The sequence below is a fragment of the Mustela erminea genome, chromosome 7 (assembly GCF_009829155.1).
Source record: "Mustela erminea isolate mMusErm1 chromosome 7, mMusErm1.Pri, whole genome shotgun sequence".
NCBI classification, from domain to species: domain Eukaryota; kingdom Metazoa; phylum Chordata; class Mammalia; order Carnivora; family Mustelidae; genus Mustela; species Mustela erminea.
In genome coordinates, this window is record NC_045620.1 from 81,958,997 (window position 1) to 81,984,110 (window position 25,114).

The 25,114-nt window shown below is 34.7% G+C and overlaps 1 protein-coding gene across 13 annotated transcripts in view; it reads left to right on the top strand.

Annotated features, from left to right (window-relative positions):
- Window positions 1–25,114, top strand: part of EHBP1 (EH domain binding protein 1) — a 367,874-nt gene that overhangs the window by 122,731 nt on the left and 220,029 nt on the right. The gene's annotated exons all lie outside the window — the stretch shown is intronic.

Genomic DNA, 25,114 nt, shown 5'->3' on the forward strand with positions numbered 1-25,114 from the left:
CATTTTTTTTTTTAAACAATGCAGGTATCTGGGCCCCAGCTTGGACCCACTGAATTGAAATTCTAATGCAAAAGGGAGATGGCTTTGAGTGTATTGGGGTCACCCAATTATTGTTATTTTTTTTTTCCAAATTAAGGATTTGGAAAATGGGAGTGGGTGAGTGTATAAAACAGTACCTTATACACTGTGAAATGTATTTCATTATGAAAATAATTTTATGCCTTCATACTTACATCAGCCAAAAAGATGGTACCTCACTGGAGTTTATTACAGTTTCCTTCTCTTTCTGAAATTACTTAGTCATGTAAATGTGGTATATTTAGGATCTTGCTTCACCTGAGGAGTGCCTGAGTGGCTCAGTCAGTTTAGTGTCTGCTTTCAGATCAAGTCATGATCCCAGGGTCCTGGGATGGAGCCCAGAGTGGGGCTCCCTACTCAGTGGGGAGTCCACTTCTTCCTCTCCCTCTGCCCCTGCCCTGCTCATGCAAGTGCACACACACTCTCTCTCAAATAAATAAAGAAAATCTCTAAAAAAGAAAAAAAAAAAGATCTTCCTTCACCTGCCTTTTAAATAAAACTGTTTGAGCTGATCAGTTAATAACTTCATTAATAATATTTGGTAAGTTTTATTAAAGAATACAGACTGTTTTCTGGGACACTGGGCTGGCTCAGTTGATTAAGTGTCTACCTTAGGCTTAGGTCATGATCCCTGGGTCCTGGGATAGAGGTCCCCCCACCCTGTTGTGTTGCATGGGGCTCTCTGCTAAGTGGGGAGTCTGCTTCTCCCTCTCCCTCTGCCCCTCCACATGCTTGCATGCTCTCTCTCTCTAATAAATAAAACCCTCAAACTATTTTCAAATAAATACTTCTTTTAATCCTTGAGAAATCTCCCTAAAGTGGACATTATTATAACTTCTTCGAGTCAATGAGGTTAAGTGACTAGATGGAGAACACACAGAAAACAACTTAGCTTGGTTTCAAAGTTAAGTGTTTAGACTCTGAAGCCCCATGCATCTTACCCTGCATCTGTTCCCTATTCATATACTCATCAAACATTTATTGTCCTAGACACAGGGTATAGAGCCTGGCTGACTAATTACTTACTATAGGGGATACATAGGAACATCTCTACTCAGATACTAAAATCTGGCTTGAGAGATAAACATGCAAAACAAGAATAACTGAAATGTACTGTGCTAAATGTGTAATGTTGGCTGAAAAGCACAACAGAAGTTAGAGGTAGATGAATTAATATGGACTGAAATTACCAAGGACGTTTTAAGAGCTGCTTGTCAAATGTGGTTGTGTTTATCCTTAGAGGTAATAGCAGTTTCTGTCTTTCTGTATTATAAATTTTCTTCTCTAATATGTACTTTAAGATATTTTTTATAATTAAATCTCCAAAGAATCATTTCATAAAAAGGCAGAAGTCATATGAGTTTTAAAGATGAAACTAGAGTTCAAAGAAATGTCATGTTTTGATTGAGCTGCTTCTAGTCCTGGAATCCCTGGTCCCAGGTCCTTAGGGATATGCATCTTACTTCTTTACTCTTAAGGTTAAATTGAAAGGAAAAGTGGAGAAGCATTGCATAGTGGGAAAATGAAGGCTTTGGGTACAGTTAGGCCTACACTTGAATCATACTTGCTCGCTGTAAATTTGGCCTTTATATATATTTATCCTTTCAGAACCTGTTATCTTGTCTGTAAGACAGATATTTTAGAAAATGATAGCTTGGACTAGAGATATTAAAAGCATAAAAAGCATGTAGCACACTGAAAAAACAGTAAGGTTTTAATACATGCTAATAGTAAGTGGCAGAGAGACTTCAAAGGAGAGGAAAATGATAAACTTGGAAGGGAACTTGAGGGAATATGGAAGTTACTAATAAATAAATTAGTTAAGTGATCAGGTTAACAAAGGATCAGGTCATGAAAACACTCAAATACCAAATTTGGAATTGAATGTGCTTGACCAAAGACCGTTTATAAGCCCAGTGCTTCAGAAAGGATATGTTTTGATGTATGGAGTCACTTATTCAGCCAATTTGGATCAGTGAAATCATCCTTCCCTCATTAGGCTGGCAGTAGCCTGCACCGGTAACAGGTACCATAGCTAGCTTGCTATCACAAGCAAGCAAGGGCTCTTAACCTTAGATTTTGGGATCCTTAGAGGTTCTTGCATGGATGGACTTCAGAGGATTGAGATCTTTTTAATATCTTTTATATCTTTAGTAGATAAAAGTTTGTAGATGAAGTTTGTAGATGAAGAAGAAAAGTTTGTAGATGAAGGTCCGTCTTTCTTTTAAAATCAGATATTCAATAAAATCTTTACCCAAAACATTTTAAGGAACACTGGGTATTTTTTTTTTACAATTTTTGAAAAAAATAGGTTACTGAAATACAAGCAGGAAAACCATTTATTTTATTTTATTTATTTGACAGAGAAAGATCACAAGTAGGCAGAGAGGCAGGCAGATAAATAGGAAGGGAAGCAGACTCCCTGCTGAACAGAGAGCCCCATGTGGGGCTCGATCCCAGGACCTTGGCATCATGACCTGAGAGCCTAAGGCAGCGAACCACCCAGGTGCCCTGGAAAACCACTTTTCATGTGGATAATCCATTTTGTTACTTTGTTAACTTCAGGAAGTAGTCCCCCTTTTCTCTTACTTTCTTTAATCTTTTATGCCTTTTGCAGACAGCAAATTGAAAGCACTAGCATATACCCAAGTAACAATTTTGATTCATACTTAAAAGTTTAAATTTGTTAGAAGTTTAAGTTAATGTATATATATACATTTAATCAAATGACCTTAAAAACTAAAGGAAGTAGAGCAGTAGCATATTTGCATCGTACTAGGCATTTCTACTTAAAGTTGATAATAGAACAGAAAACATCTTAGTTGATAATTACTGTTTCTCCCAACAACTGTATGTCCTTGGAGAGGATCATAACATGACTGAAAGGAGAGTTCTGGGAGTTAAGGAAGATACCAGCGCCTTGTGTATTTTCGTTTCTATTAGCTAAAAAATAGTCTAGGGCGCCTGGGTGGCTCAGTGGGTTAAGCCGCTGCCTTCGGCTCAGGTCATGATCTCAGGGTCCTGGGATCGAGTCCCGCATCGGGCTCTCTTCTCAGCAGGGAGCCTGCTTCCCTCTCTGTCTCTCTGCCTGCCTCTCTGCCTACTTGTGATCTCTCTCTGTCAAATAAATAAATAAAATCTTTAAAAAAATAAATAAAATAAAAAATAAAAAATAGTCTAAACTTTAACTTTATGCTGAACAAATTTGATGGCATATAATTTGTGTAGTTACTACTAAGTCATAGTAGTAAACTGTAGTTTGTCCTCTAAATCGCTAGAGCTGTAATGGTTTCTTCTTCCTGCTTCATCCTTCAGATCTCTTCTCTGTAGATGAATGAGAAAGACAGCCACAGTTACTTTCAGTTCTGTTTTTTGCCAGTTGGAAAGAGAAAGCTGATAAACAAGACAGCTATCAAAACAGACCTCTGCTACTACCTTAGAGATATTTGAAACCAACAGTGTATTTGAGCAATTTTTTACATGTTTATTTGTAGAAATTTAGCAGTTAGAGAACACTAGTACATAGATGATGTTATGAATCTGCGTGAGGCCTTTTTCCCCCTGACGACAAGCATTAGAAGAAACTTGGTAATTGCTTTACAGTAGGGTACTAATGACAGACACTCTAGACTTTTAATAGAAAAATATTTAAGATTTTTTTCAATTTACCTCTTTCACTGTCTCTCTTCATATTCTCTCAGAAATATGTAAATAAAACTTCCTTAGTCTGAAAATGGAAGAGTTTTTGACATTCTAGTTTTCTGCCACACTAACCACCTTGAAAGACCATGTTGGAGACTTCCTTCATAATTCTTTGCTCAAAGACAACCTGAAGTGAATTATAAAAACAAACAAAAACTCTTTAAAATTTAAGTAAATTGGGGTGCCTGGCTGACTTAGTTTGGTAGAGCATGGGACTCTTGATCTTGAAGTTGTGGTTTTGAGCCCCACATTGAGTGTAGAGATTACTTTAAGAAAATTTAAGTTTATTTCTTTGTATAGAACTGGAACTTTGCCATGTGTAATTAGATATAGTTACATCTGTACTGATAGAAAAGCAAATGGAATTGCTGACATTATAAGAGGTGTGTAACTGATTAGAAAAGCAAAATTTACATGTTCACTTCAGATCCACGTGAGCTTGAGAATACAAAACTGTCTTGGTACTTTAATACCTTTAAGCTCTCCAGAAAATAAGCAAGATTTTCAGAATTCTGTGGGTGATGTATTATCCTACCATTTTTTTCTATTTTAATACAAAACTTCTCTTTAAAATTTTATTTTTTGATTCTTTTTTATGACATACTCCTTAATTTTTCTATATCATTAAACCAATGAGGCATTTTTGCCTAGTATGTCTCTGTGCTCTAACATAAATTAGGTATAATAGTTTATTTTTATCAGCATTGTGACTACTAGACACTGATGAAGTACAGCATCTTATAATAATCTTTTATTACAAGAAATAATAATTCTTATTTCTGTTTAAAAAAAAAGATTTATTTATTTATTTGATGAAGAGAGAGTGAGAAAGCACAAGCAGGGGGAGCATCAAACAGAGAAGGAGAAGCGGGCTCCCCATTAAGCAGGGAGCCTGATGCAGGGCTTCATCCCACGTTCCTGGGATCATGACCTGAGCCAAAGGCAGACAATTAACCAACTGAGCTACCCAGGAATCCCTTGCAATAACAATCTTATGCTCAATGACATGATAAAACAGCGTTCTGATAAATATGGTACTTGAGCTTAAAATAATTCAGTGCTTAAAGAATATTCTTTGCCTTAAGACAGATTTGGGGTGTGTGTGTGTGTGTGGACAGATTTGTTTCTAAATAAAAATTATTTTGGTGAAACTCTGAACAAATACAGATACTTTGTAACTGCCCTTCATGTGTTGCTTTTGAAATTTGGTTGACCAATAGCTGATACTTTAGTTACTAGGAAACAGGTAAAGAGAAGCTATTTCTCAAGTTGTATAATAGTAGCAGAATCAAGGGTAGAAACTCCTTGCCTCCCTAAACTTAGGGAACTTATGTACATTACCATGTTATTGAGGTCATCAGGACCATAGACAACAATAATGAGGACATCTGTATTTTATTATCTCTCGAAGTCTCTTCCTTTGTACTTTAAATAAAAGAGCTAGCTATATACAGTGTATCCTCAGACTATTTATAGCTATAGCCATAGCAGTGGGAAGATTAATTTCTCATTATTTCCCTGAATAAATTTTTCCTGGAGTTATTTACCTTTAAGATTCTGGCAGTCTAAATTATCTTGTGGCATTTGTTAATTACTTCAACCAAATCATTAGAATAAACTAGACCAAGGAACATTTGAGAATATCCTGAAAGGAAAAGTATATGTTGAATATATTAAATTTGTTTGTTGAATGGCTTAATAGGAAAATTCTCCCCCCTCCATATAACAATTCTTTCTCTCTCTATGTTGATTGTATATGTAACTATATATAACAAAGGAAGCACAGAGATGTTCTTTGGAGGGAGAGAAGGATGTGAGGTAGGAAAGGGAAAAAGAGAATACTCTATTGCAACTCTCTTTAGCCAGAATTTTTTCAGAGCACTTTGTTTTTGCTTTCCCTTTTATTTCCTCTTTTTGTCCGCAATTAATAGCTTTGACTTTATGTACTTGAATCATTGCATTCTTTTGAAAATAGAGTCAGTCTGGAAATAAATCAATCTGAGTAAAATAAATTTGAAGAATTTCTCCTTACTCATTAAACTGAAGGAAGAGTTTAGAAAAGTTGTCAAATGACATGAACTGGGTTGGGTCACCAGGAATCAGAGGATTTATTTACATTATATTTATACATATTAAAGTCTTTAGCCATAGCAACCATTAATATATGCCTTCCTATGTCTTTTAGTCTAGATTTTCTGAAATTGCTTTTCTACTGGCTTTTTTCCCCCCCAAACCATGCATGGTGTGTGATGACTATAGTTAATAACCCTGTATTACATTTTTGAAATTGCTAAGAGGGGCACCTGGGTGATTCAGTTGGTTAAGCAGCTGCCTTTGGCTCATCTCATGATCCCATGGGATCGAGACCCAGGTTGGACTCTCAGCAGGTAGGGAGTTTCAGCAGGGAGCCTGCTTCTCCCTGTCCCACTGTCTACTGCTCTACCTACTTGTGCTCTCTCTTTGAAATAAATAAATAAAATCTTAAAAAAAAAAAAAAAGAAATTTGCTAACAGAGTAGATCTTAAAAGTTGTAATCAGAAGAAAACAATCATAACTATGTATGGTGATGACTATTAACTAAACTTATTTAAACTTAAAATAGTCATTTTGTATTACATACATATATCAAATCATCAGGTTGTACACCTGCAACTAATACTATGTTATATGTCAATTATATCTCCTTAAAAAAAAAAAATAAAGAAGAGTAAGGTTAACCTCTGTAAAAGAGACCATTATTGTTCTATTTAATTGGGTCACAGAATGACTGTTTTTTAGACTTCATTATACCGAGTGCTGCAAAATTGGGTATGCATTTACTTCCTAGACTTCAAAGATATAAATAAAACAAAGTTTTCATCCTCAATTTGTTCTCAGTCTGGTCAAAGAGGCAGATCTGTGACCAAATAATGAGACTACAGTGATAGTGCTAGAAAAGAAGCTTGTGGAAGGTCAATTTAGGGTGTCAAGGAGCTGTTGCATATATCAGAAATATGGGAAGCCTTTAATGAGGAGTTGATATGAGCTATGACTTGAAGGACTTTAAAATGTTTACCTGCCAGGGGCGCCTGGGTGGCTCGGTGGCTTAAGCCTCTGCCCTCGGCTTGGGTCGTGATTCCGGGGTCCTAGGAATGAGCCCCACATTGGACTCTCTGCTCGGCGGGGAGCCTGCTTCCTCCTCTCTCTCTGCCTGCCTCTCTCCCTACTTGTGATTTCTCTCTCTGTCAAATAAATAAATAAAAAATCTTAAAAAAAAAAAAAAAGTTTACCTGCCAGATAGAGTTGTGTGAGAAGGGTGGGACCTGAGGTAAGGACAGAAGAAGAGCCTTGCTAAAGGCACAGTGATAAAATTGCTATAGCTTCATTTGCCAGGTGGGGAGAACCTGGGTTGAAGGGGTTGAAGGCGTTGAAACTAGTGAGATGAGCAAGGGACAGAGTGCCTGGCCTTGTTATGCTATATGAAAATACTTGAACTTTAATATAATATAATATAATATAATATAATATAATATAATATAATATAATACGTCGATCTGTGGTTCCTGAACCTGGCTGCCATCAGAATCATCTATGTGTGTAGTAAAACATACAGATTTGTCTAGATCCTGCTTGATTGTGATTCATGAATCTAATAAGCTATCAAGAGCCATGGAAAAGTTTTAAGCAAAGACGTAAAATGATCAGACTTGTATTTTGAAAGATCAGTTTCTCAATAACATAACAAAAAAAGACAGGGGCACCTGGATGGCTCAGTCAGTTAGGTGTCCAGCTGTTGATTTCAGCTAAGGTCTTGATTTCAGCGTTGTGAGTTCAAGCCCTTTGTTGGGCTCCATACCCAGTGTGGAGTAAATATATATAAAAATAAGTATATATGAATATATTTATTTATATATTATTATATATTTATATATAAGTACATATATATAAATATAAAAACAAATTAACGTTTTATAGACCCTAGGAAAAAGAATTTTCAGCAAAGTACAAAAATTTCAAGTTTTTCTTTAATTTTGTATTTCTTTACTGTGGAATAGCTCAGAATATCACTTCTGTTTTACAGAACAGAATTGATAACTGAGCAAAGAAATGTAATTTGGGTTACAAAATTTTTGCTTTAATAAAAATTCCTTAAACAGTGAATTTAAAAAAAAAAAAAAAGAAGGTCATCTGGGTGGCACAAACACCAATTCTTAGTTTTAGCTTGGGTTGTGATCTCAGGGTCATGACAGCAAGGCCTGTGTCAGGCTCTGCACTCGGTGCAGAGTCTGCTTAGACTCTGTCTTTCTCCTTGCCCTCCCTCACTCCTGCTGTCTGTCAAATAAATAAATCTTAAAAAAGGAAAAAATCAGTTTCTGTGTTTCAGACTCTCATTGTGCTGGTCAGTAAGAAATACATTTTATATTATGATCCACGTATATGTAATACACGTATTATGCACATATAGGCACCTACATATAACTAAAATAAAAGATTCATGAAATACATCTTACTCTTCCTTGTATTGCGGCATGTGCAATAGTTATTTCTTGTTCCATCCTGTTGTTTTAAAATGCTGGTTGCAAGCCACTAAGTTGAATTTACAACTCATTAAATTGATTTCATGATTCACTAATGGGTCATAGTCTAGTTTGAAAAAATATTGCTATAGAGAACGAATCAAGATGTGTAAAACTAAAAAGCTGAAGATCAGGTATTCAATGAAATCAGTTATCCAGGTAGTAGATGATGTGGCTTGAAGTAGGATAATGACATTAGCAGGTTTAGAGAAGAGGGGTGAGAGATTCAAGAGGTATTTAGAAGGCGGTGGCATCCATTCTCAGTGACTGGTTCTGACGGTTGAGAGAGGTCAGGCAGTCAAGGATGATTTCCACATTTCTAGTTTGAATATTTGAAGGCTTGTGTTTTTCTTAAGCAATATACTGAACACAGAGGAAGAATTGGTGAGGGCAGGTTTTGGGGGAAAAGAGACATAACCATAAGGCAATTGGATATGTCGGTAATTTTTTTGAAGTCATATTTCTTTAAGTAAATTTTTTTTCCTTTTTACCTTTTTTCTTATTGAAGTGCGGAGTTCAAGGTTATTTTATCTTTCTGATACAATCTACTTTTTCTTATACATTGGTTTTTAGTATTTTCAAGTGGGTTGCCCTAAGTATTTTAAAACTTTCCCTCTATGCTATAAAGTCCTATAATACCAGTTCAGTCTTTTCCAAGAAGACATCTGATTCCTTTCCCAAAGTAAAACACAAGAATTAATAAGCTTTTTCCCCCCAAACCACATCATCCTTTCTTTAATGTTAGAGGTAGTATCTCATTTTTCTGACCCTTATGGTTATTGTTACCATTATGTATTCAGTGGCTTCATGGGCATTAATTGTACCTATTGCATTCCCATATGTAACCAAATAAGTGTTGTTACAAGAAATGCAACAGTGTACGTTAATATTTGCTGAGTATCCTTTGAAATTTAACTATCATTTTCTAGCACCCATGATTCGGTTTAATAGCTCAGATTATAGTCTCTGTCCAGGTTACTCAGTTTCTGTGGCTCAGGAATTTGAGAAGGGCTCAGCTGGGCAGTTCTAGCTTAGCATCTGTCTTATGCACTAGTGTTTAGGAGTTTGGGGACTGGTGCACAGATCGGGGAGGCTTTTTCACTTCATGTAGTTTTAAGGCCTTCCATAGTTCACCTCTTGGAGTGGGTTAGTTTGGATTTCTTTTAGGGCATTTGGGCTGCTTTTGTGGCAGCTGAGCACTTTAGGGGTGACTGTTCCAGCTCTTCAAGTGGAAGTTGCATCACCTTTTCTAATTAGCCCTGCTAGGTGCATAGTGTTACTTCCTCATACTCTTACCAATAAACCAGTCACAGAGCTACCCACATTCTGGGGGCAGGGAATGAGACTGCACCACTTGATTGGGGAGTGGCAAGGCTCTAGAAAAGTATGTGAGATGAGAAACATTTTTGTAGACAGTCTATAACAGCTCTGTAAAAAATAATGATTGCTAGATCTTCAGTCTTGTCTGGAGTTTGCATCCTTATTGGTATTGCTCCTTAAATCTTCTAAAGATCAAATTAGCTTTTATGATTCAATTTTCTATATCTTGTTTAATCTTTGAGTTTGGATAATTTGCTTTCCATGCAGCAGTAGTAAGTATATAGTTGTGAAGATGCTTTAAGCCTGTTTGTGAGATTTCCCTGGTGCAGGATGGTTCAAAGCAGTAGCAATTTAGCCTCTGCAAAGTGGGTCATTTGAATTATATGTTACCTTGTGTGTGTTTTCTAAGAACAGTTCTAGATTTCTTTCTTCAAAAATCTTAAATGACCCTTGTAACCTGCTGAATAGACTGTTGAAAGTTAGTTCTAAATGTCTGAAAATACATTCTCACACCACCTGCCAGATTCCTTTTTAGACCCTAAGCATGGCTGCATGAAATAGATAAATAATACTGGCTTTATTTTATAGCCTTGCAATTTTTCATTAGTAATAGGAAACAGATTTAACAAGACAGTGTTTTAATTATGTGTTCCATTATTGCTAATTTTCAGAGATAAGCTATTAATCAAATCATGAATTTTGATTGATAAATTTGTTTAGCTCCTGGTAGTGCTACCATACTTGAATTGCGCCTTATAATTATCGGTTGATAATATGCTGACATAAATATTAATCCTAACTGTGTCTCTGAAGTTGTACTTCATACATATGATATGCCCAGAAGCAATCCCTGAAGGATAAAAATAAAGAACAAAAATTAATAGTTCCTCTTTCCTTACCCCCATTTTTTCATAGCAGAGTGGCACAATTTGTCTATATTGAAGAAAGTCTATTTGGAGTAGTCATTTAGTGTAATGCTGTTTAGAGTATTATAACCACTTGATGGCACCCTTTGATTTGGTATAAACCTCATTAGCCATACTATACTGCAGTATAGTATTTGTAATGGAATAACACATAAGAACTAAAGACTGCAAGGTATCTGGTTAATGTAGAGATGAAATGAATGCAACAGCAAGGCTAAGCTTTCCTGACCCTTCATGAGAGAATAGATGAAAAAAGGAAGAATAAGCTATTGTGCCAAAGGGAGATGATGAAATTCAAGATCCACACACATAATCTCTGGCTCAGCCTCTGAAATGTTAATCCCTGGGTAGAATTATTTGAGCTATAGATTGCAATTTATCATCAAAATGGCATTGTGTCAAACAATACTTTTTATATGTGTGATGTTTTGAACTATCCAATTTTAATATAAAATGGTTCGCAGAGCACTGACTAATATTTAAGTAGTGACTCTATGATTGTGATTTTGGGGCTGAAGTGAGTATAGGGTGGTTTCTTTACCTCAAAATGCTACTTATATTTTAGATTTTGGGGAATCTTTCTGCTTTTCTTTTTGCAACAGTTTTGTTTTAGTGTCACAATAAAGGATTTTTAAAGACTGCCTCTTGTTAAATTAAGTAGTTTAGAATTATTTTCTTTCACATGCTAAAAAATTTTATAATTATAGAATGATTGTTTCATATTTTTCTGACATTGCTTAAAAATACTCCAATGAAATTGTATATTTTTTAGAGTTTATATAGACTTTTCTATTATAATAATATATCAAATATTTATAGATTTCCTCTTATTTAGAGTACCCAACTTCTGCCCTTCAGGGAATCTATAATTAGTATTTATTTGTGTATTTCTTTCTTAAAAAATCAAGTTCTCCCAGTTTAAAAAAAATTTTTAATAGTGTAAGTGAGAAGGGGTTTTGCATATGCCTATTAATGTATCATGCAGAGTACCAATCATTATGGGCTTTTCCTTTGGAAAAAAAAATCTAATTTTTGCTTCTGAAAATATCAGAACACTTCGCAGAACTTTTCCTAGAATCTAGAACCTTGAGATTCCAGTTTAACTGTATCCTTCTCCTTTCAAATTTTGTCATATTTAGGTTTTTTTGTCATATTTAGTTTTTTTTTTTAAGGCTTTCTTTTTATTAAGAAAAACAATTATTTTCTATTTTAGTACTAAAATAATTTTACTTTGTATTCGGATTCTTTATACCTGTTTCTGAAGATCCGCCAATAGGATGATCTCTAACAAAAACCTATATTTAAGGGGTGTCTGGGTGGCTCAGTGGGTTAAAGCCTCTGCCTTCGGCTCAGGTCATGATCTCAGGGTCCTGGGATCGAGCCCCACATCGGGCTCTCTGCTCAGCAAGGAGCCTGCTTCTCCTTCTCTCTCTGCCTGCCTCTCTGCCTACTTGTGATCTCTCACTCTCTGTCCAATAAATAAATAAAATCTTAAAACAAACAAAAAACCTATATTTAATCTATACCCAACAGATCAGGTGATTTCAGTACCTGATTGCAAATATTAAAGGCACTCTGTGATCCTGTATTAAAACTGAAGCACAGGTCTGCGAAACACTGCTCATTGGTGCATGGATAATTCTGTCTTGCCATATTTTACCTCTGATGAGGAAAAACAGTGGTGAGGGTGAATGTGGGCAGGGCTACTGTGAAAAGAGTATGTTCTGTGGAAATAGTTTGACTTTGACAGCTGTCTTCTTTAAGTGATCATGAAGCATTAACAGATCCAGATCACCTGTGAAGACCAGAAGTTTTGTGTGAGGCACTCTGCCTCTAGATTCAGTCAAGAGCAGATAGAATAGAAGTTGTCTTTAGGCTTCTGTCATTAATAAAAGTGGTGTTTAAGACTGAGTAGTCATTTATCACAAATAGCTTTTAGAGGTGGAGGATTCAGAATGTGCATTGGAAAGATGCAGATGTATCTAGTAGACAAAGAGCTTGGGGGTCTTAACCTGATGATACTCATATTTAAGTATTACAAAGCTGCTTCCTCTGTTTACATAATTACATCTGCTGATGTTTTAATTTAAATGCCACCCCTGAAAGTTGACAGTTAAAGTACCAGAGTGGTTGTTTTTGTTTGTTTGTTTTTTTAAAATTTTACTTATTTATTTGAGAAAGAAAGTGAGCCCAGGCAGGGGCAGAGGAAGAGGGAGGAGCAGCAAGGAGCCCAATGTGGGGCTTCATCTCAGGACTGATGTCAGGACTGATCCTAGGACTGATCCCAGGAACAGTCCCAGGACCCTGGGATCATGACCTGAGCTGAAGGCAGTCACTTAACTAGCTGAGCCACCCAGGCGCCGCTAGCTGAGTGTTTTAAAATTTGACACTTTCTCAACTATGTAACCTCTCCCAATCCCCTACAAAGGATTACTCCATTATTTCTGTTTCTGAGAACCTAATGTTTTGAGGGACATGCAGTGCTTCAGACTTGAACAACTTTTGATCTTCATAGGTGTGACTCTAGATCTCAGTCTTAACTCTTCATATTCACTCATAGAAGACAGCTGCCAAAGTCAAGACTGCAGTAACCTTTTAAAGTAAGCCTACTGGTTCCACATGGAGTGCCAATGCATACATCTTCCAACCCACTGCACTGGCAGTCTCATACCCAGTTGCTGAATACAGTGTTCCAGCCGGGTGCCTTTTAGCATACACAAAACTGGTCAATGTCCAATTTTATCCAGCCACCCACACTAAATCCGTAAACCTTGTGATGCTGTCATAGATGCCTGCGGGGTAGCACTCCTGCAAATTTTAAAAACACAAGATTGTTAAGCTAGTAGGAACCCCCCCCATTTTTCCAACTACCTAAAGTTTGTTTTCTCAGTACCTTCTTTAATTTGCTATAAGATGTCAGGAAAGTTTGGTGGAGGAGGTATTCATATTTCTTGGTCTTCCCACATTTTCCTAGTTTTATGAGTCTTATTAAATAGGTTTCAGTAGCCGGTCTTTGAAACAGGGCCCAGATGAACATTTATATTTCATCTGTAGCAATAGCGTGCATTATTGATAGTTGACCTTTACCCTGACCTAGTGTAGTCTTGTGACATTGAATGAAATAAATGAAGAAACTTCTCCTTGGCTTGATTTTGTATTGGCGGAAGAAAGCAAACAGAGTGGTTTGTCAGGTTGCTAAAAATGTCAAAATATAGTCCTGGGACAATTTCTAGCACAAAGGTTTTAATTTTTGTTTTCTCTTTTAAGTAATGTGTGGGTGGTTGGATGTTCTTTGGAAAAACATACCTTTGAAAGAAAATTGAATTGCAGTAATACCTGTATCAGATTAGTAATAGGAAGTATATTGTTTGCCTTTATTTAAAGTTGTAATTTATTAGTCAGATGCTTGTCCGTGATACGTTTAACATTGTACCTTTAGAAAATTTCCCAGTTTTACAGAAAATAGTGTTAATTCATATAAGTATTATGTGGCTGGTAATGTGTTATTAAAAGAAATAATCCTCTGTCCCTATACATACTTTTCCTGTGTTGCACCTTTAGTGATCATTTATTTTAAATACTTTTAGTTTCCATTTGTAAGCTATGCAGAGTTATAACAGAACTCCATTTCAAAAGTAAGATGTAAAATATTTTAGTATAATTCTCTTGTTGTCCATAGTTTCTGGCTTTGCAGTTAAATTAAATACTTCTGCAAGTTGTACCCATAAATGAAATGTCCTGTTTTAAACTTCATTGTTCATACTTATCATTAAATCATCACAGGCATATGCAGTTGTTGCCCCTGCATTTTGTTTATCTTGAAAGTATTGCTTTCTGATAGTTAATATATTTCAAATTGGTCTTGTAATATTTTTGCTAAGTTATAACACACTATTATGTTATTCTATAATTTTAGGATCTGATTTCCTAATGCAGATCTGGGTTTCTTAATAGAAATAATCAAATCATAGAAATTTAGATCTGGAAGGAGACTTAAGAAATCATAAAGTTCTCCTCCCTAATTTTCAGATAAGGAAACTAAGGTATTATGATCTAGTTACTAGTCCAAGGTCATGTTGTTAATTAGTAGTAGTAAACTACTCACTTCTATTTTCTCACTCCCACTCTGCTGAGGATCTACCTACCAACATAAAGTGTTTACAAATATGTGATAACATAGTTTTAAATGTTTGTTTATTTTTATATCTTCAAATAGAACATAAATCAGCTGTTTTAGAAAAATGGAACTTGATTTATTGAAAGAAAAATATTTGTAATTAAAGGTTTATTAGGTAAAGATCAATTTTATTGAGGTCGATTATTTGATGGTAATTAAAACAAAACAGGACTAGAATACTCAGCAGCCGCACGTGGGTTACTTATATAAATTCAGTGCACAGAGTTACCTGCTTCATACTCTGTTTATACTAGCTACATGGTGAAGTTTAGAACCTCAATTAATTGTAAGCTTTGCTAATATTCTTAGCAAGTAGCTTGATTGAAAAATATGAGCTATGAAATGCTTTTATTTCATTTTAAAAGATGGTTAATATAAAATATAAATTTTATAGTTATGTGAAAATATTTGAATGTAAAATTTTTAAAAATAAGTTATGTCAAGTGTATTAGGTAAAAAATTTATAGTTAGTTTTAATTAAGCTTCGTAAGATGAGTTTTATTGATGTTTTTAATATATACAAATATATAAATGTGTATATACATTTTAGGTTTTCTTTATAGAATGATTAAAATATACATAGTTCTATATTTATAAAGTATTAACACAGAAGTATAGAAATATTTTTTGGCTCAGAATAGTGACCAGACTTTTTAAATAATAATTATGATAATTTAGATATCTAAATTAGAGATCACTTTAAAGTAGGGTTATTTTTAATGTTAATGAGTAAATTTTGTCCTGGTATTAAAAAAAAAAATACACAGCAGCAATGCTTGTTCTCTGCATATTGCTAACTACTTAGAAATTTACTATAAAGTAGTTTTGTTTTAGGATTCCTGAATACAGTTGTGTTATGCTCAACTTTCCTCTTATAACTTAGATATAACATTGGACACTCTATGATATATAGGTTAAACTTGGATTAATACTGGTTTACAAGTACTGTTTACAGCACATTATTTCAGATCTTAGCTTTTAAGGTATGTCAGTTGCTATAGTTAATTAAAGTGCTACATATGCTGCTGTCTAAGCCAAATTAAAGAATAGAGCATGTATTTCCAGTTATACGAGCTACAGAATAATTGTACCTTAACATGACATCTGTCCCTGTAAGCCAGTAGTGTCTTACTGTTCAAATAGATATGTGGTTCATATTCCTATTTCCCAAAACATCCCATCCTTTTGCTTCTTTTTGGAGTGACAGAGATCTAAGTATATGTAACTGATTTCTGCATTTAGAATAATATTTTACAAATAGTAGACCCTCAGTGAGTGTTCGAAAAATGAATTTGTCACATTCATATATTAAGCCTGTGCATTTTCTTTTATTTTCCCTCATTGTTTAACTTATATGATAGTTTTGTCTCTCCTTGCTAATTTAGGCAACTACCAAAGGGTAGGAAGAGTATATTGTTTTGTAGACAGACAGTCCTCAGCAAGATTTTGTGCACTTATAAATATCCAGTAAATGGGTAAGTGGGTTTCCAGTTGATTTCATTCTCATTAAACTTGATAGTGAGACATTTAAATTCCCATCCTGAGGTTTTTTTTTAGGCTCATGCCTGAAGAAGATACCTGTTGTTAAAGATTCTGTGAATCAAATGTACTGGGAATAGTATTCAAATAATAGTGGATATTTTATAGTTTTTGTCTTTATTACAACTGACATAATGACAGTACTGGAAATACTAAAAAGGAAAAATTGTCCACAATCCCACTTTCAATAAATTGAAGGATTTTAGTTTAGCATTGTTCTTAGTTTTGAACATATGCCTGTTGTATAAGTTTTTAGGTTGCTATTCCTTATTTGCACTTAATGTAGATTAAATGCATAATTTGCTTTATTACGTGTCCTATTTTAAAATGCACATTTTACCTGTGTAATTTTCAGGCTTTCATAGAAAAACTTTTAGAGCTGATACTTTATAAAAGTACACAGAACTGCTTCCTAGGTGTGGGCCATGAGGGGACCTGCATTCCTGCTGTGGTGCCTCTTGCTTGGGCATTCTCTCCAACAATAGCTTGACCTAGTGAAAATCTATAGGGCTTCAGATTATTATACAAAACTCATCATTCACTCAGGCTTTTGGAATGGTCTTGTTGATTCAAGGACAGTTCTGGTGACTAGATTCAGAATTCAGTGTAGAAGTAGCTTTGAATGGATACTTGTCAACAAGAAGATCAAATAAAATGAAAGTGATGACTAGAGGGGGTGTGTGGTAAAAAATTAAATAAAATTGAAGGGAGCTACCTGAGATTGCACGATTTAATTTGGGAGTAAGGTCTTATGACCTTTCAGGAGATTGAAAAGAATAAGTCTAAACTGGTATTGATTTTTATTTCATAAATAATGGTTCTGTGCTACATATGATCTATCAAAGAAAAAGGGAGAAATAGAAAATACTAAATTTCTTTATTCTCCAATGTAAAAAAATAAAAAATACAAGGGGCATCTAATTTAGCTCATATTGAAAGAAACACTAGTTGTTTAAAAATGTGTTAGGAGGGAAGGAATATAAGAGGAAAAGGAATTTGTACTTCCATCAGAGGAACTCTCTGTGAAGTTAGGTCCTGGATATGAGGCCTTGCTTGCTATAAATTTCTGCAGTGTTATCAAGTGATCCTAGAATATCCAAATCATGTGCCACTAATATTTCTTATCCTTGCCCTCACTCCTAATTTCCATCCATTCATCTAGTTAGTTCTTTATAAATTGTGCTGTTACTAACAATTTAGGAATAAAATGAAGATCTGAGAATTAACTTCAAATCCATCCTTTCTTCTTTCTTCTTTAGTACGCAGTTTCTAAGTAATCCACAGCAATTTTTCTGCTATACACCTTTTTTTTTCTTTACCTCACCTTGTTATGAGTGGACCCAATTGGTGAAAACTACCCAGAAGTTATGACAGTATGGTTTAAATTTATTACTAATTTTGACTGCCTTCTCTTTAAATGATCAAGTGTTACAAGAAACTATATTACTGTAACTAGTATTTGTTTATTGGCTAATTTTATTTAGAAAAGTGATTTTATAAAAAATTTTAAAAGATTTTTTTCATTGACGTTTTCATATGTGCTCATGTATCAAAACTTTTTTCTAAGTGAATATTACTTTTTTAAACATTGTACATCGGAAAAGTAAAGACACTTTAAGTGACTATGTCAGGTTAAATTTGGATACTTATTTTAAGAGATCTTAAACTTGAAGAACTCTGACTTTACAAGCTACCTTTCATAGTTTTTAAAAAATTATTTTCAAAAGGGTCTCTGCATAGTTAAAAATTAAGATAATCATGATTACTTCTGTCATATTTTATATAAAATCCTCTAACTTTTTTACCATTTCATTAAAATTAAAATACAAAATAGGTTAAGTTCACAGCACCAGTTTTGGGCAAAGAGAGAAAAGATAGGTAGCATTTTTCCTAGTTTCTAAGTTGAATAAACTTTGTACTCCTACCTACTTAAATGTTTTTATTGTTTGTGAGCCTAAAACATGTATAAACCCTCTCTTTTACCATGTTATATTTAAATAAGCAACACTTCATATCTTCTCCATATAAAGTGAAATATTTCCTTAACACTAACACAACACAAGTCAGTTCTCAGCCAAAGCAAATAGAAGAATGAATGCTTTGTTAATCATCCGTAACTAACGTATGTATACACAGAAAAAAAAAATCTGTTTTTGACAGGAACCTTTTGATGGAATTAGAAAAAAAAAAAAAGGGAAGAAGAAGAAGAACTTTTAACACAGGTCAGGCCCTTTCTAATTTATGAGTTTAAAAATTATGTTTCTACTTTTTCAGTGCAGGCACATGGTGACAAATCAAACAGTTATGAAGAAGTTTTACTGAAGATCAACATTCTCCTGTCACTTACTTCCGACCCCCATCCCATTCCCTTGAGGCAGCCTCTCTTAACTGCTTTGGAATTTACTTCTGGTGGTTCCCTCCATGGTTCTAGTTCTGCATGATAAGCATGTACTCTGTTTCATGATTATTTCATGGTTTGTCAACTTGAGACAACATTTACTGGATCTTCAATTTTCACATGTCTGGCTCCAACATTTCAGAAATGCAGAGAGTTATTCCCTGCCGATTCTTTCAGTCCACTTTTCTTGATAAAGTTCCTCAAGGGACTGGTACAGTTCCACCATTGTGCTCACCATTGTCCCTCTGCCTCTAAAACTGACTTCACTGTCAACCCCATCCGCCCCATCTACATTTGCTCTTTAATTCCTTCCCACTTTTTTCCCTTGTTAAATTCTATTCTTTGCCCCCTTTTGATATGGAAAGTTGAAATAAAGCCTGGGTTCATATAAGGGAAATTTTACAGTTTCCTTTTAAAAATTTGTAAAATTCATTTTAAAAATATTTAACTCTAAGTAACTTTTATTTTGTTTTATTTTTTTCCCTGTGGGTCAATGGCCCATGATAAAGAATAGGTTTTCTATCCATCCTTAATAGAAAATAGCTGGGCATAAGGATTTTGATATTCAAAAATGGAAAGAGTAGGCATGGTGTAAATTTTACTTGATGGATTTTATGCTTTAAGATTTTAGCATTCTTCTTAAGGGACTCTTACAGTAATTTCAAAAGAGAAATACTAAATTCTGAAATGTTGTCTTTTCTACCTTCTGATCCTTCTTGGCTCAGCTGCTGCTTTCTACTCTTTACCTAACAAACCTCTTCAATATAACTTATCTCCACTCTCCATCTTTTCCTAGGAGAGAATTCCAATTCTGAGTGGCAATCAGTAAGGAAATGGAACTTGGTGGTTACATTTAGGACTTTTACTAGGATACATCAGTTACTTCTTAAGATTCTAATACTGACTTTATTCCTTTTAAACCAGTTTACTTGAGGCCTTGCTTGGAAATATGCAAGAAACTGTATGACCCTTCCTAAATCTTCCTGACATTTCTTAATTTCTGTTGTTCTAAAAAAGTCGATTTTACTTCTGCAGTTAAGTCAGAATCCTTGTCTTCAAAATAAGGATATTAGGTGGTAGATCAAGACTACCAGGTTATCACTGAATTTTTGTTTGTTTGTTTTTTGGTTGTTGTAAAAGCTGTTGATAGAAATAGGATGTGAATTGCTTTGCCTTTTGAGGTAACCTAACCTATGAAGATCTGACATCTTTCTTAGTACATGAAGTCAGTATTGTGATGTTATTTTGCCTAATCAGATATCAAAAGTAAACCTGGTTATGTTCATTTCCTAATTCAGTCTCTGTACTAGCTGAGGTTTTTTTCCCCTTTATAGAATATATAATTCATTGATAACTTTTTTCTTTTTCTTTATCAAATATTATTTGTGGAAGATATTTTCCATGGTGTTACACTGTTCTCTAAGGAATTGATATAATTTCTGTTTTTAAATGAAGTTTGTTTTCATATCTTTAGGCTGTCATTGTATTATTAACATTTTAAACAAGAAAGAACTGTTCAAAACCTATTTTAGGTATTGGGGTTTTGCTTTTGAACTGCCATGACCGTAGAACATTTTCTTTCCCTACATTTCTGTGTATAGGGAATTTTCTTCCTTTTAAAATAAGACAACTGAACTACTTCAAAAACAACAAAACAAGAATTGTTTCAAGAAATTTTAAGGCTATATCTACTTTATGTCATAAATTTGAAGTTATTTTTAAAAATACAGAAGGCAGTAGGAGTCATGCAAATTAACATGAAATTTAAATTCTTACACTGAAACTACCCATGCCATTATTATGAACTGAAAAGCTCTGTACCCAGTTCTAAGTGGAAAAGGTAAGGTTTGGGAAAACAGGAGAATAAATAAATACTATATTTCTCTTTCATTTGAAAAAAATGTGATGTCTTAGGTAATACCTTTTCAGAAAATTCACATAATCTTGATTTTTTCTTGCCATTATTTATTGAATTTTACTAAGTGTTTCATAGTAAAACAGGAAAGTAAAAAAAATTTCTACTTTTTTCATTACTAGTTTTTAAAATTATTTTTTTGAAAAGTAACAAATGGCCGGTTTAAAAAAAAAACTAATATAAAAGAATAAAAAGTAATTCTATCTCCCTACTTTGTCCCTCTTTCTTTCCTCAGAGAACTTATTATTAGTTTCCTGTGTATATCTCCAGAAATACACATGCCACTATTTAATACACAGTGAGAGCAGAATAGTATTTTGTACCTTACTTTTTTCATTTATCCATATACATTGATAGTTTTTAAGTATGTAAGAACTACACTGAAATTTTTACTATGTTGTTTTTTTCCTCACATAAAGTGTAATTTTCATTGTTAGAGTTTTAATTTTTTTTTAAGATTTTATTTATTTGATAGAGCATGAACACAAGCAGGGTACAGAGGGAGAGGGAGAAGCAGATACCCCAGTGAGCTAAAAGCTCAATGTAGGGCTCAATCCCCAGGACCCCGGGATCACGACCTGATCCTAAGGCAAACAAACACTTAACTGACTGAGCCACCCCGCCCCATTAGAGTTTTTAAATGTAAACTTTTAATTGCAAGTGAATCATGGCTTATTCAAAGTTCCAGTGCAATTTAATACTTTGAATTCTATAGCGTATGCCCTTTACAAAGCACTGTAATGTATTTCATGCTACTCGATCCTCTCAAAAACCCTGTAAATAAAACCAAGGGATTGCGTGGTTTGTTTATGGGTTTAATGAAGTTCACGTTTTTCTCTTTCTTGAGCACCTTTTTCCATGACTTCTGACTTTTTTTCTAAATTTCTAAGAACAGGCAGAGGCAAGTCTTTCTTTTCCTTTGTCTTCTAAGTTCTCCCCACTCCTTGGTTCCCCTCTCCGGAAACACACACACATACAGGCACGCACATGCGCGCGCGTGCACGTGCGCGTGTGCGCGCACACACACACACATACACACGCACACTTTGTGCACTGGTTTTATCTTCTGTAGCTCATGTGAAACTTTTGAACCCTGTGAAAGGATCTTATTCTCTTCTTAAAAAGAGACAAACATTTAGGAAAGGCTAAGTAATCATTCCTTTTTTGTCCTATGCAAGAACATATTCAGAGTAATAAAATAGGAACACATAAACATCATAGACAGCTTTCTCTTGGTTTTTAAAAGACGTGCTCAAATATTGCATATAGTTCTTCTGAGTCTTAGCTATGCATGGCTTTTGTGTCAGATCACTTTGCGTGCAGTAACCTGGTATTAGTTGTTGTTGCTTGTATTATAATTTGAGCACCAATAGCATACTGGGTGCCACACCAGATGCATCCCACCCCGCAAGGCACAATTTGATTGACAGAAGTTATTCCTGTAGAATGGTAATAATTGCACAAAAGCCAAAGGAATTGAATTTAAATTTTTATTGGTAGGTAACCTGAAATAACCTTTTACTGGATAATGTTCTCCAAGAAAGTCTATTTAAGACTTCAATTTCTAAAATACTACCTTTTAGGGTACTTACCTTTGCTAATATGTTAAAGAATAAACAAAAATATGCCAGCAGAGTGTGCTCCTGTAAAACGGGAAGGCCAACCAAGATCATGTCACGTAACCCCTTTTTGTTTAACAGGCTTTTCTTTTTGCCTTTTTAATAGCAGATGGAAGATATCTGGACATGAATTTGTTTTGTCTTACATCTACTTCAAAAAACACCCCCAAAACCTGCAAATGAAAATAGTAGTAGAACTGATGATAGGATTTAAACTCTTATACTTAGGTCTTGACAAACTTAGAGCAAGTCTAAATTTTGTAGGCCTAAATTTTCTCTATAAACAGTGGTAATAGCACCAGTCTTACCTATTTAATAAGATGTCACTGAAGAGCAAGTAAATAATTACCTTGAAATAGGTCACTAACTGAATGATAAAAATGCTTACTAACTTTGTAAGTGCTCTTATATCAAATAGTGTGAAAATATATGTCATTTTTCTATACAGGGTTTCTGGAATATATGTAAATAAGGAAAAAGATGTAAGTGGAATTGAAAGGTAATTTTTGTTTCATAGAAAAATAAATAACTGGGGACACCTGGGTGGTTTATTCAGGTAAGCATTTGCCTTTGACTCAGGTCATGGTCCCAGGATCCTGGGCTCATGTCCCATGTCAGGCTCTCTGCCCAGTGGGGAGCCTGCTTTTCTCTCTCTTCCTGCCTGCCACTCCCCCTGCTTGTGCTCTCTCTCTGTGTTAAATAAATAAGTGAAATATTTAAAAAAAAAAAAAAAGGAAGAAAAGAAAAAAAATAAGTAATTGAAAATCTCAGCTCTTTATCTGCAAGCTCTCAGGTACAGCCAGTTGTCTGCCTCTTCAGGGGCATTTTGGTAGAATGGTTGCAGGAGGTAAGAGTGCGGGCTTTGGACATTCCTAGCTTGTGAGGTTTGGGGAAAGTTGGTGAACTTCTCTGTACCTCAGTTTATCTGTAAAATGAAAGTAGTATCATACCTATATCATAGGAGTGTTGTACATTTAGCACATATGCTCAGAACAGTATTCAACGTGGTAAGTTGTCACTGTCATTTTGTTGTTATTTATCTGATATAAGCAGCAGCAGCCAGAATTCTAGAAATCTGTGATGTAAGAAATGTTTAACCATTTCCACCACAGGAAAAGGTCCTGAGCATGTGTTTTCACATGGCCTTTCTTCCATCTGTAAGAAATAGTCTTCAAGCTTTCATATTAAAATATGCTAAAGAACTCTTCTTATGATTAGGATTGGCAATATTATATAATTCTTACAGAGAGCTGTGTAGTAGATACACTACACAAATCATGTGTTGTCTATAATTGCTTACTGAAAAAGTTCACTATAACCAGATATTTATTTGAATTGGCAGTAATTTGAGGTGTTGAATCTTGCATTTTAATAATATTTGCTGATTTTACCTGAAAATGTTAATTGATCTTTGTAGTACCTTTTTTACACTGTATTTTAGAGAATTATATCTTAACTATACGTGATTGTTCAATTTAAAATTTTTAATGGTTAATTATGAGTTTTTGACTTCAGAAAGTTTAAGATATTTTTATCACCCTGGAGCTGAAAAAGTACTTTAGGGAATCACCTGCCAGCCTTCCTGCTCTTAGGCAAGGCTGTACCTAAAACATCACAGAAAGCTATGGTAATTATCTGTATGACTTTTTTAATCTAAAGAAAGAAGATCCTATAACTTGCCCCGAAGCAAGCTCAAAACTACAAAAATAGTTATTTAAGTATTTAATTATACTGGAAGCTATGAAGTTGGGGCATCAATATGAGGACCTGGATATCTCTTTACCCTTACTTTTCATATTCATTTAGTTACCTGTAGGGAAAAAATAACTTAAGAAAAAAAAAAAAAACCCACTTAATCCATTTGGTTCAAAAGCAGATAAATGTTTGTTATAACTGTTCCATGGCACCATAATCTGGAATTCCAAGAAAATAAGTATCTATTCTAACAGTGGTATTTTACCTCTCCCCTTTAGGCAGGTTTGGATTTGGCAACACATGCCGCTAAGTAACTTACAGGCTACCATGTCTCCTTTAGAAACCACCACATTCACATTCATGCATTATATCCACCATATTAAAAATCCTCATGTGGTAGAATAAAAAAGTGACAGTTTATCACAAAAAGGTGATAAGATGCTACCTGTGACTTAGAAAAATTCTAATATTCAGTAGTTTTTATGCCAGTCACCTGCATCCTGTAATTGGGTCTTTCATCTCTGCTTTGCTTCTTTTCACAACCTGAATGTCCCTTGAACTTTTAGTAGCGATGACAGGAATGTTGCTTTAACCCGAGGTTGTCCTCATGTATTCTGTTCTCCCTGAAAATTTTCATTTACCTCATGTTTTAAAATGGTATAGTATGTCTCTGGTAGTAGATTACCCAGCTTTCATCTCTCTCTTTAATGTTATTTGCAACACCAACCCTATAGTAGCCCTTTAAAGAATGTTGCTATCAGGAAGATTTTTTTCATGGTGTGTGGATGGTTATTTTTAGCTGCATAGTATTTAAAAGTTGAGGACTGTCTCCGAAGATTTGCAGGTTAAGAAGTGTGTGTGTGTGTATGTGTGTATATATATATACACGCATATATGTGTGTGTGTGTATATATATATACACACACACTTAACTTTGAGAGAGAGAAAGAGAGTGAGTGAGTGCAAGTTGTGGGGAGTGGGGGCAGAGGGAGACAGAGAGAGAGAATCTCAAGCAGGCTACACATCCAGCATGGAGGCAAATGCGAGGTTCAATCCCATGACCATGATGAGATCATGACCTGAGCCAAAATCAGGAGTCAGAGGTTCAGCCAACTGAGCTACCCAGGTGCCCTGCAGGTTAAGAAATATTAAAAACCATTGGATTGTGTTTTATATTTGACAGTTGTCC